At 41.4% G+C, this 12,663-nt stretch overlaps 1 protein-coding gene across 5 annotated transcripts in view; it reads right to left on the reverse strand.

The window, feature by feature from the left end:
• The window catches only part of Spin1 (spindlin 1), a 74,077-nt gene extending 62,646 nt beyond the window's left edge, over positions 1-11,431 (reverse strand). Inside the window, exons 1-2 of one of the 5 annotated variants that reach the window (XM_090329780.1) lie at positions 11,058-11,431; positions 7,160-7,273 (exon numbers count right to left, since the gene is read on the reverse strand). The gene's annotated coding sequence lies outside the window, so the exon portion shown is untranslated. Of the gene's footprint in view, positions 1-649; positions 723-7,159; positions 7,274-11,057 lie in introns of those variants that run through there. The other 4 variants (XM_090329781.1, XM_090329775.1, XM_090329774.1 and 1 more) reach the window with 4 other exon arrangements.
• Positions 11,432-12,663: the final 1,232 nt, after the last annotated feature.

A 12,663-nucleotide genomic window follows, 5' to 3' on the forward strand; every position in this document is an offset into this window, starting at 1 on the left:
TTTTCCTCTTTTCCCCTAATGCCAATGTCTGTACCCTTGAAGACAGCTGAAGAAGTACTAAAGTGCTGTCTTCCCACGGCTGTCATGTAATAAATCTGTGTCCTTCACCATGTTTCTGTTTGACTTAAAGAGGGTGAGCGAGTGCATCTAATCTGGAGTTTCTGGACCTCGGGCCTGGGAATATTAACTAGAAATCTGATTTCAATATTAAAATAAATCCCTTCTGAAATATTCATTTTGTGAGACTCCTTTTATGTGGGACACTCTGAAGTGTTTTTCCTGAGTGGATCTCAAAAACCTGTGGTTTTCATGGAAACTGAGGGAAGCTTCCACCCATTCTTAAGTGACAACCTCAAAGAAGCCTTCCCTGACCTCACTTCATTTCCTTTCACTATGTCCTGTTGAAACAAGAAGACTGAGTCTAACCATTGCCATCTTGGCTGTGTGGTGGATGGTAGGGAATTGGTTTAAGTGGCATCATCTTATCTTCATGATAGAGGAAGGCCAAGTCCCAACTCCCAGGTGTGGGGGTGCCTGAAAGCTGGGGCAGGGACTTGAACCATAGGTTACAGGACCCATCAGACCTATGCCTACCTGTGACCCTGACCCTATTTGGGCCCAGACCAGCTTAGGTGCCAGTACACCATACCTCATATCTCCTGTCCCTACTCCGGTCACTGTAGTTTCTCACTTCAGCTCTGTATTGGGATGGATCTGGTTTGTTGGTGTTTTTCTGCTCTTTCTTTCCTTCTCTCATGGCCCAGTTTCAAAGAGTGTTAAGTGTATTCAAGGAAGCTGCATGTCTTTGTGACAAGAGTCTGTTTCTTGTGACTGAATTCTGATATAACAATGTCGTTATTACACTAGTATTGTCTGTTTACCAGCTCCCTAGAATCCAGTAGGTTTCAACACTGTTTGCCATAACTGAATGCATCATTTATCTAGGAATGTGGATTTATTACATACATCTTGTGAAGGGTCTCAGATATCAGGACATGGTAGAATTTAAGCTATTTAACAGCATTCTATCAAAGGTTAAAGTTCTCTGTAGACCTTCACACATATGAAGGAGTCTCATAGTAGAGAACAACTGAACTACAGTACAACTTTCAGGGTAAACATTGTAGAACCAGCCAGGCACTGTATAGAGAATTTAATGGGAAAATGATTTATTTTTGTGTGTATGTTTGTTTGTTTATTTTTTCTAGTCCTGGCTTGAGCTCAGGGCCTGAGCACTGTCCTTGGACTCTCTCAAGGCTGGAGCTCTACCACTTGAGCCACAGCACCACTTCTGGCTTTTTTCTATGTATGTGATACTGAGGAATCGAACTAGGATCTTCGTGCATGCTAGGCAAGCACTGTACCACTAGGCCAAACTCCCAGCTGGGAAAAGCTTTAAATGTAGAATGAAGACAGAATTTGTACTGACGGAGTACTTATTTAAAGGATAACATGATCATAATTTTCCAACTGCAAAGCAACAGGATACATGATGATCATGTTAGGTCCTACTGGAGAATAAGAATTTTTATTTCAACTGAGGAGGAAATCTTTATCATTTAGAGAAACAATACAAAGGATTTTTGACCAAGCAATAGGGTGGTGACAGTTGTTTTCTCAACATATTGATGTTGCCTATCCTAGAACTATATAAAAAGGAAATCAAACGTTGCCTGTGTATCACATATCCCTTCACAATTGTTTATATATCCCTAAGAGTGCTTACTATACTGAAACCAGAGATTTGAACCCCAGACCTAAATTCACAGCATTCTGGGCTGTCAGATCCAGCCACTTGCCACTATCCACTAAGATAGTAATGGTGAAGAGAAAGGATGCTTTTTATGGGTCACAAACAGCCATGGGAAGGTAGAACTTAGGTTCATCTTCAGCCCTCTTTGGAGCAGATTCATGAGCTATAAGTTTAAATCAACAAAGCACTGGAGACCTTGGAAAGGTAGGTATGATGATTTAACACCATAGATTTAGGGTGTCCTGGTTGACCATTATCTTAGTCCTTGTTTTGGGGAGGATCCAAAGACGTTGTTAGCTCTGTCATGAGGACACTCTGGCCTGTATTTCCTTTGGAACACTTTCCTCCAGCTGCCCTTGGAAAGTCCAGTTATTTCTAGATTCCACAGTGAGGGTAAGGTGGATGGCTTAGAGTGGTAAATGAAGTCAGGAATGTCAGGCTTTTCTCTTGCTCAAGTAAGAAGTCAGTGCTTTTCGGTAAATGCAGTTTTAAGCACCTGTTATATACCCAAACAGGAAGACAACTGCAATACAATATATTCCTAGAAGCAGAATCACTCAATAAAGACTGAATATTTGTTTTTTAAAAATACCCATATCCACTGATGGATCACACCTATAATCCTAGCTACACAGAGGTCTGAGATGTGAGGATGCAGCTTGAAGCCAGAAGAGAAGGAAAGTCTATGAGACTCTTATCTCCAATTAATCACAGAAAAAGATAGAAGTGGAGATATGTTCTAGTAGTAGGGCACTAGCCTTGAGCAGAAAAAGCCCAGGGATAGCAAGCACCCAGGCCCTTGAGTTAAAACCCTGTGCTGCGTTAGGAGTTTGGCCTAGTGGTAGAGTGCTTGCCTAGCATGCACAAGGGCCTGGCTTTGATTCCTCAGTACCACATACATGGAAAAGGCTGGAACGGGCTGAGTCTCAAGTGGTAGAGCTCTAGCCTTGACAAAGTCCAAGGACAGTGCTCAGGCCCCGAGTACAAGCCCTAAGACTGGCAAAAAACAAAAAACAACAACAACAGCAAAAACCACCTGTGCTAACACACACGCAAGAAAGATAGAAAGAAAGAAAAGAAAGAAAGAAAGAAAGAAAGAAAGAAAATAATAGATTATATCCATAATAGCTTAGATGTGCATGTAGCTCAAGTCGCAGATGCCTGTTTGCTTGCAAGCAAGCTTGAGGCTCTGGGTTCAATCCCTAGGACATAGAGAGAGGATTTATCTCCTTTCATATGTTTAATTTTATCCTAAAGAATCCACTAAAAAAAGTAAAACCTATTAGCACTAATAAAAGAGTTCAGCCAAGCTGAATACACAAAAATAAGTTGCATTTTTATATACTAGCAATAAGCAAACTGAAAATGAAACTGTGAAAGCAATTTCACTTCATAGTAGATCCCCAAAAGGGTGGGTGAGGAATGACAGAGAAAGGGGAATGGTTCAATAGGGATAAAAAATGGTGGACCTAATAGGTGGCAGATTAAATTGTGGCACCGGCTCAAACACTCTTCCCATAATGCCCTTGGTGCCTGCTCACCCAACGAAAAGAGCCAGGGCAGCATTTTGCACCAGCACAAAGCCCAAGGGGAGGAGCCCAGGACTCTAAAAACCAAATACTTTAGAGTAAGGGACAAGTATCTGGCCCCAATTAGTTAGAACTAGCAAAAAAGCAATTGAGGCGAAGGCCCATCAAACAGGAAACAGGCCCCTGTGCTTAGAACACATGCAATAGCAGAAGGCAGGCCCTCCCACTTTCACTCATGATGGGCAAAGCCTAACTGAACAAAACTTACCTCTGTGTGGAAAGGCTTCCCTAGTGAAAGATCACAGGGTAGCAAATCAAACCAAAGCTACCTCGAAGGGAGGGGAATACAGATCAGATAGGGTACAAGACCTGACAAAGAAGCCTTGGATTTTCCCTCCTGAGGTGACAGGGAACTCCCTTCTACTATTCTGCTTTTAAAAAAACAACAACAAAACAACCTTATCATTGCTGTCCTTTCACTTTCAAATAAACTTAATTCACTTTAAACATTGTCCTGCCTTTCTTGTTTTTTTTTTTTTTTTTTTGGTCCATCCCGGGGAGTTGAACTCTGGGCCTGGGCACTGTCCCTGAGCTCTTCAGTTCAAGACTAGGGCCCTATCACAGCATCACTTCCAGTTTTCTGGTGGTTAATTGGAGATAAGAGTCTCACAGATTTCCGTGCCCAGGCTGGCTTTGAAACTCAATCTTCACATCTCAGCGTCCTAAGTAACTAGGATTACAGATGTGAGCACCACCGCCAGGCTCGCCTTTGTTTTTGTTCCTTTGTTAGTAGGGTTTGAACTCTGCCTAGGTGCTGTCCCTGAGCTTTTCAGCTCAAGGCTACTGCCCTACCCTTGAGCCAAGCCCCACTTCCCGTTTTCTAAAGATTTATTGGAGATAAGAGTCTCAGGTCCTTTTGTGCCCAGGGTTGGCTTTGAACCTTGATCCTCAAATCTCCGCTTCCTGAGTAGCTAGGATTACAGGAGGGAGCCACCATGCGGGGCTTGCCTTTTTGTTCTTTCAAGAGGGACAGGGGAAGAACCTGACACCTAACCATATCAAGAACCCTCTCCCCAAACAAGGATTGAGATAATAATCCACTAGAACAAACCTGTGCCCAGGACTATTTCATAATTATGCATACCTTTTTTTCCTGCCTGCAAATATTTTGTCTATCTAAACCTAAAGCTCATGTCCCTATGCTGAAGATGGGATTGTTTGCCTCTTCTCTTGGCCCGCTGTGCCATATAATAAATCTCCTTTTTTATGCCTTCAAAAATAACAACAACAAAAAATTCCTGTGTGTCTAGTACACAGTGCAGATGATGTGGAGAAGCTCTCAGTCAGTCTCATGTGATCAGTTGTCTTAAAGTGATTGTGTATTTTGCTGCCCTTGTTTTGTGAAAATATGCCTCCCCCAAAAGCATAAAATAGGGTAAATGTGAATGTGGTTAAATGACAAATGAAAACTTGAAATTTGTTGAAAGGCAGCATGACTTCAATGGAAGTTGAGTGGCATTATGGGAAAAATCAATAAAGCATCTGCAGGATTAAAAATACAGAGCATGAAATTTGGAATGAGCACTATAAATGCATACATCTATAATTTGAGGCAAGGTAGCTATATGAAGTAAATGCTGAAACCCACCACCCTCTCCTATCACTAAGAGTCAGTCCCCAGGAGTTCTTTCTCTTCCTGCATCCCCTTTTAAGATTAAAAGGGACCATAAGGAGTTAATGTAACAGGAGACATAGGTGAGACAGGAGAATTATGAATTGTTTTGGCCAGTAACATGTCCTGTGACTTGAACTCAGGGCCTGGGTACTGCCCCTGTGATTTTTTGCTCAAGGCTAGTAGCATTTGAGCCACACCTCCACTTTCTGACTTTTTTGTGATTAATTGGAGATAGGAGTTTCATGGACTTTCCTGCCTGGACTGGCTTTGAACCATGATCGTCAGATCTCAGCCTGTTGAGTAGCTAGGATTACAGGCATGAGTCACCCATGCTCAGCAACTACATGATTTTTAATAAATATAGAAAGCTCTAGACAACAGAAGTTGAAACCTAAGAAGCAACTACACAGAACAGGTAAGCTTTTCTTCCACTTAAATGCTAAGTTACAAATTCTCGAAGGCCTAAGGTAGCAAGTAGGGCTGCTTTCTAAAACTGCAGTGAAATCTTGACAATTCTGTGAGTAGGTAGTGTAGCCAGCTCAATGATTATGTGGCTATACTAGGATGCTTAAAGGTATTTATTCACACTCATACAGCTCTTATATTTCCAACACTAGCAGTGTCACATATTTAATAATAATGAGTCTTTATCACAGCACTAGGCCAACTGTCTGTCCCAGGACTGCTTATCTGTCCCTTTACTTGTTCTGAGGTTGAATGGCACACAAGTCAGAATGTTGCTCAGTCCAATAGGCTCTGATGGTGGCTGGCTGTTCAGGGAGTTCTGGTGTCACAGCCTTCTGCTGGTCTATAAGATGTGTCTCTCTACTCCTTATCTGTTTGCATATTTCAAGTACCCCCTAGGTCTTGCTGGCTCCTTGGTGTAAGCAGTCCTGGGTTTGTTTACTGTATGCTATGCTCCTAACAAGGGGCCAGCCATCTGTAAGCAATGTAGTGCATGAAATTGACATGGCTGTCTTTAAGTCTAACAATGTGTGCCCTTCACTGCTCAGCAGCCCAGGGAAGTTCTTTACAAAGTACATTAAAAAAATAAATAAATAAAAATGTCACATCTGGAATCCTAGCTACTCAAAGCCAGCCCAGGCTGAAAAGTCCCCACGAGTATCTTAACTCCAATTAACCATCAGAAAACCAGAAATAAAGCTATGGCTCAAAGTACAGTAGTGGCCTTGTGCAAAAGAACTCAGGGATCAGAGCCCAGGCCCTGAGTTCAAGCTCCATGACCAAAACAGAAAAATGTCTGTTGGTAAAAGGCTTGAATTCAAGGGTCGAATTCAGGACTCTATTCACTTGGCTTTTTCCCTCATGTCTGGCAATTTTACAATTTGAACCATGCTTCCAGTCTGGCATTTTGTTGGCTAATTTGAAGTAGAATCTCCTGAACTTTTCTTTTCTTTTTCTTTCTTTCTTTCTTTTCTTTTTTTTTTTTTTTTTTTTTGTGGGTCATGGGGCTTGAACTCTGCCTAGGAGTTGTCCCTGAGCTCTTCAGCTCAAGGCTACCGCCCTACCCTTGAGCCAAGCCCCACTTCTCATTTTCTAGAGGTTAATTGGAGATAAGAGTCTCAGGTCCTTTTGTGCCCAGGCTGGCTTTGAACCTTGATCCTCAGATCTCAGCCTCCTGAGCAGTTAGGATGATAGGTGTGAGCCACCCTACCCAGCTAATCTCTCCTGAACTTTTCTGTGCAGACTGCCCTCAAACCTCCATCCTCCAGGTCTCAGCCTCCTTAGTAGCTAAGATTACAATTGTGAGCCACCTTACTGGCACAAAGTACATTTTTTTTTAACATGCTTGGGAGTCCCTCTTTGTATACACAGTCAACTTGCTGGAGCAAGTTTTGTTTGTTTTGCTTTGTGTAGACAAGGTTTTGCTACATAGACAATGCTAGCCTGGCCAGGAATTTTAGATCTTTTGCCTCAGGCACCCAAGTACTGGGATAATGGGTATTTGCCACTATGCCCAGCTAAAATTTTTTATTTCAACTAAATACTTACCTTATCCAAACTGCACATTTAAAATTGGGTAAATTTAAAAAAAAATCCTAGAACTTACTGAAGCTAAACTTATATTCGTCTATTTATATTGCTGGCAAACCATTAAATAAATTTTAAGGAACTGTTTTTATACTATAAACTTCCTTACTTCAAACTCTTTCCAAGTTATTTCATTTCCATTGTACGAACCTGGGTTGTTTGATTAGCAAATATCATTTTTCCATGGAGTCAGTTATCTTCACAAATGAATGTATGGCAGATTTTCTGAAGGGTCTGAACTTGTTTGCAAAGAGTAAAGCTTGCCTTTAAAATAAAAAAAAGGTCAAATTAGTTGTTTCTTTGCACATTTATACTGAAATCTAAACTGCCAAGCCCACAGTCACTCAAAGTTTAAACAACTTAAACTACCAAACACACCACACAACTATCCTTTAACATCCAAAATATTAATGCTATGTGTTATATTTACTTTGTTCAGTTCTTACTTTTGTATTAAAGAATTTATTAACATTGATTTTTACATCATATTTCAAATGTCATGGTTAACAAAGTATTCAAGAAGGGAATCAGTTCTTACTTTTTAAAAATCATCCTGGGGCTGGGAGTTTGACCTAGTGGTAAGAGTGCCAGCTTAGCATACACAAAAATCCAGGTTCGATTCCTTGGTACCACATATATAGAAAAAAGCTGGAAATGGTGGTGTGGCTCAAGTGATAAGGCTCTAGCCTTGAGAAAGTCCAAGAACAGGGCTCAGGCCCTGAGTTCAAGGCCCAGTAGTCACACACACACACACCCCTTCTTGGATTAAGACACAATCATTATATCACACTTGGAAGATGGGGTGTAGGGTGGGGATGGTGGTTGAGGCCTCAACTGCTCTACCATGAAGCCATACCTCTAGCCTCATGTGATCACACATGATACAATTGTTTTCCTGACAATTTGTATATGTGGTCATTTTGACATTTGAGATAGAGGTAATTCACACTCATATAACCTTTATTGTGGTATATTGCTGTAGTTGTTCTACTTCATTTTGAGGTATTTGCTAATCTCTTACTGTTTCTAACATAAATTAAACTTTAACGTAGGCGCGTATGGCTAGGAAAAAACATGGTTCAGATAAGATTTGGAGCCAGTAATAGGGCTAAGTATTCACTGAGAGTCCTAGCACAATCCCCTGTGGGAAACATGCCTGAAACCAGTAATTATCTGATTGCCAGTCACCTGACTGTGTGTTCACAAGGGATCCCAGGCTCTGAGGTCACTCCTCATGCACTAAGGTCCTGCCTTCCGCCTTTCCCTATGTAATCTGGCTCAACACAAGTCCTTTCCTTTCTTTTTGAACTTTTTCCTTCTCGGTCTCTGTGCACCTCCATCTCAGGTGGACCCTCAGTTTGTTCTCTCTCCAATAAACTCTTTTCTGTCTGAACCATGTGGTGGGTTTACTTTCCATCGAAACTTAACCACAGCCACAGGCTAAGTGTCAGTGGCTCCAACCTTTAATCCTAGCTACTCAGGAGCCTGAGATCTGTGGATGGTGGTTTGAAGCCAGCCCAAGCACAAAAGGCTGCCACCCACTTATTTCCAATTAACTGCCAGAAAAACGGAAGTAGTACTATGGTTCAAAATGGTAGAGGAGACTTGAGCAAGAAAAGCCCAGGGATAGCACCCAGACCCTGAGTTCAAGCCCCATGATCAACAACAAAATAAACAAGTAAATAAATAAACACTAGTTTTCTGAGTGCTGGTGGCTCATACCTATAATCTTAGCTACTCAGAAGGCTGAGATCTGAGAATTGAAGTTCAAAGCCAGCCTAGACAGGAAAGTCAATGAGATTCTTATCTCTAGTTACCACTGGAAAGTCAGAAGCGAAGCTGTGGCTCAAATGATAGCCATAGCTCTTTTTTTTTTTTTTTTTTTTTTTTTGCCAGTCCCAAGGCTTGAACTCAGGGCCTGGGCACTGTCCTTGGGCTTTTTCAAGGCTAGCACCACAGCACCACTTCTGGCCTTTTCTGTGTATGTGATACTGAGGAATTGAACTCAATATTTCATGCGTACTAGGCAGGTACTCTACCACTGGAATACACTCCTGGCCCCTAGACAGAGCTCTTGAGAGTAAAAAGTAAGGGACAGTACCCAGGCCCGAAGTACAAGCTCAATTATGGGTATATTTTTTTTAATAGCACTTCTAGATTCACAACAACAGTGGATTAGGACTTTTCCTCCTTGCTTTAAAACTTGGTAGTTTGTTTCTTTTTAGGAACAACTTGAATAGCATTCAATTGTTGGGACATAAGCAATTTTTTAAATCTAAAATTACTTTATACTTTTCTCCCTTCACTTGGCCTTCCAATTAAATGTCCAAAGATTGTTATTATCATTGGGGAGAGGGACACTGTGCTTTGCTACTTTGTCATTTCTATTGCAGAAGGTTCCAGAAAACAGAGGAGGGAGGGATGCAATTTATCACTGTCCTTAGCAGATGTCACTATTATACCTAATATTTATTTGTTGTTTCTTCTCTTTTCTTTTTTTTTACCCATCCTACGGCTTGAACTCTGGGCCCAAGCTCTATTCTGACTCAAGGTTAGTGCTCTACCATTTGAACCACAGTGCTACTTCTGGCTTCTTCTGAATAGTTTATTGGAAGTAAAAGTCTCACAGACTTTCTTGCTCAGATTGGCTTAGAACTGTGGTCCTCAGATCTCTACCTTCTGACTAGCTAAGTTTACAGGTGTGAGCCATAGGTGTCCAGCTATGCTTAATATTTTTAACCAAGGCAATGACTGATCTCATCCCCTTGTAATACCTTATAGTGTTCAGCACCATAAAATGTATCATTTTCTTCAAAGCTTTTCTCTTTATATCTCCTCCTCTATAAATTAGCTTGATGTTTTTTTTTTTTACTTATGGTTCTGTGCCTGGGGTCAAATAAAGCATGTTATTTCTCACAACAATATTGGAACTTCTTTATTTCTGTCTGATTTATAAAAAGTTTGCTTGCCTCAAAGTTCATATTGTTAATATCTTCATGGCTAACTAATAAAATGCCATAGAATTATTATGTTTTGAGTATCATTCTAAGTCTTTCAAAAGTATTGTGTAAGCCATCTTTCCATGAGTGTGACAAAATGCCTGGGATGATGAAACTGAAGAGGAAAGACTTAATTAAATTAGACCCTAGTGATTCATGCCTCTAATCTTAGCTATTCAGGAGGTTGAAATATGAACATCATAGTTCCAAACCAACCAAGGCATAGAAAGAAAGAAAGAAAGAAAGAAAGAAAGAAAGAAAGAAAGAAAGAAAGAAAGAAAGAAAGAAAGAAAGAGGCCGGGAGTTTGGCCTAGTGGTTAAAGTGCTTGCCTAGCATGCACGAAGACCCGGGTTCAATTCCTCGGTACCACATACATAGAAAAAAGCCGGAAGTGGTGCTGAGACTCAAGTGGTAGAGCTCTAGCCTTGAGAAAGTCCAAGAACAGTGCTCAGGCCCTGAGCTCAAGCCCAGGACTGGCAAAAAAAAAAAAAAAAAAAAAAAAGCATCCAGAAACAAAAAATATAAAAAAAAAAAAGAAAGGAAGGAAGGAAGGAAGAAAGAAAGGAAGGGAGGGAGGGGAAAAAAATCCATGAGACTCTTTTCTGTCATTAACCAAAAAACGCCAGAAGTGAAGATGTGACTCAAGTGGTTGAGTGTCAGCCTTGAACCCAAGTGTGTGAGGACCTGAGTTCAAGCCCAGTATTGGTTAAAAAAAAAAAAGGAAAAGCTGGGTGCGGTGACTCACACCTGTAATCCTAGCTACTCAGGAGGCTGAGATCTGAGGATCAAGGTTCAAAGCCAGCCCTGGGCACAAAAGGACCTGAGACTTATCTCCAATTAACCCCTAGAAAACTGGAAATGGGGCTTGGCTCAAGAGTAGAGTGGTAGCCTTGAGCTAAAGAGCTCAGGGACAGTGCCCAGGCCCAGGGATAGAACGGTAGCCTTAAGCTGAAGAGCCTAGGAACAGTGCCCAGGCTGAGTTCAACCCCTATGACCCACAAAAATAAAGAAAGAAAGAAATGTTTTAAAAAAAAGAGGAAAGGTTTACCTGGTTAACAGGTCCAGAGATTCTTGTCCACAGTGGAGTGGCATCACTGCTTTGGTTTTGTGGTGAAGCAGTGCATCATGCAGATAACACATGGTAGAGAGAAGCTGTTCGCTGTTCATCTTACAGTGTCTAGGAGGCAAACAGACAGGGAAGAAGGTCCTAATGGCACCTTTATGGGCATAATTTCAATGCCCTAACTTCCCTCCAAAAGGTTCTACGACTTGCCATAGCACCACAGCCTGACAATCAAAATTCTAGCATATAAGACTTAGGGAGACTTCATATCCAAACTACAGCATGTGCTAACATTTTTATAACATTCTTTTAAGATATACATCATTGTGATGATCAATTAATAATGAGTCAATTGAGGCTCAGAGAATTAAGGAATTTGCCTGAGCCTCCACAGCTGGCAGTGACTGGACAAGAATGAATACACAAACACACACACACACACACACTTTGTTACGGGCTTGAACTCAGAGCCTGAGCACTGTCCCTGAGCTTTTTTGCTCATGGCTAGTGCTCTACCACTTAGTGCCACTTCTGGTTTTCTAGTGGTTAATGGGATATCAGTTTCATGGACTTTACTGTCAGGCTGGCTTGAATGACAGTCATCAGATCTCAGCCTCCTGAGTAGTTAGGATTATAGGCAAGAGCCTCTGGTGCTCAGCTCAGAATTTTAAATTCTGTTGCACTGTGATTGTCCTTAAATTTAGGTGATGTATTTAGCCACAAACAGAAGTTGGAATTATTCAGAACTAATGATATTGCTGCAGAATATGTATGTCCTCTGCTCCTCCAAATTTACGTGTTGACATCTTAACCTTGAAGGCAGTGGTATAAAGACATTAGGATGGACCTCTGGGAGGTGATTAGGTGATGAGTGATTATATCAGTCCATTGTCCAGGACTTTAAGAGAAATTCCAGAGACTGGAGACGTTATAAAGATAAGAAGCTTCTAAAGGGGATACTAAAGGGTTAAGATATGGAAGCTGTGTGAGTTCAACTTTGGAAATGCTGAGTTATGGCCGACAGCATGAAGAATGGGAGCAAGTGGGAGACAAGAGGCTAGAATGACTAGGAAGGAGGGTGATGCTGTTCTTCTAACAACTCTTTCTCAAGAATAAAGCAAGAAGTGCCCAGCTATGAGCACTGCTGGCTCATGGCTGCATTCCTAGCTACCCAGAAAGCTAAGATCTGAGGATCATGGTTTGAATCCAGCCAGGGCAAGAAAGTCCATGAGATTTGTCTCCAATTAATCACCCCAAAACTGGAAGTAGAGCTGTGGCTCAAAGTAGCATAGAAAAGCACTCAGGGACAGTACCCAGGCCCTGAGTTCAAGCCCCATGACTAACCAAAAAGAAGCAAACAAACAGTAGAGCAAGGTTACATGAGAAGTACCTTGACTTGTAATGACTCCTTACTGGGTCCACCTCTCAACAGTCCTCTACTACCTCTATATGTTGTAAGGCACCTCAATTATGATAAACAGAGACGCCACATGTTGAGAAGTTGAACTGGGAGTCTTTATTGGAAAGCCAGTGACTGCAGGTGATTGCCTGTCAGAAAGACCTGCAGTCCCTCGAATACACATAACACTGT

The sequence above is a fragment of the Megascapheus bottae genome, chromosome 3, assembly GCF_031878675.1.
Source record: "Megascapheus bottae isolate mThoBot1 chromosome 3, mThoBot2.hap1, whole genome shotgun sequence".
NCBI lineage: Eukaryota > Metazoa > Chordata > Mammalia > Rodentia > Geomyidae > Megascapheus > Megascapheus bottae.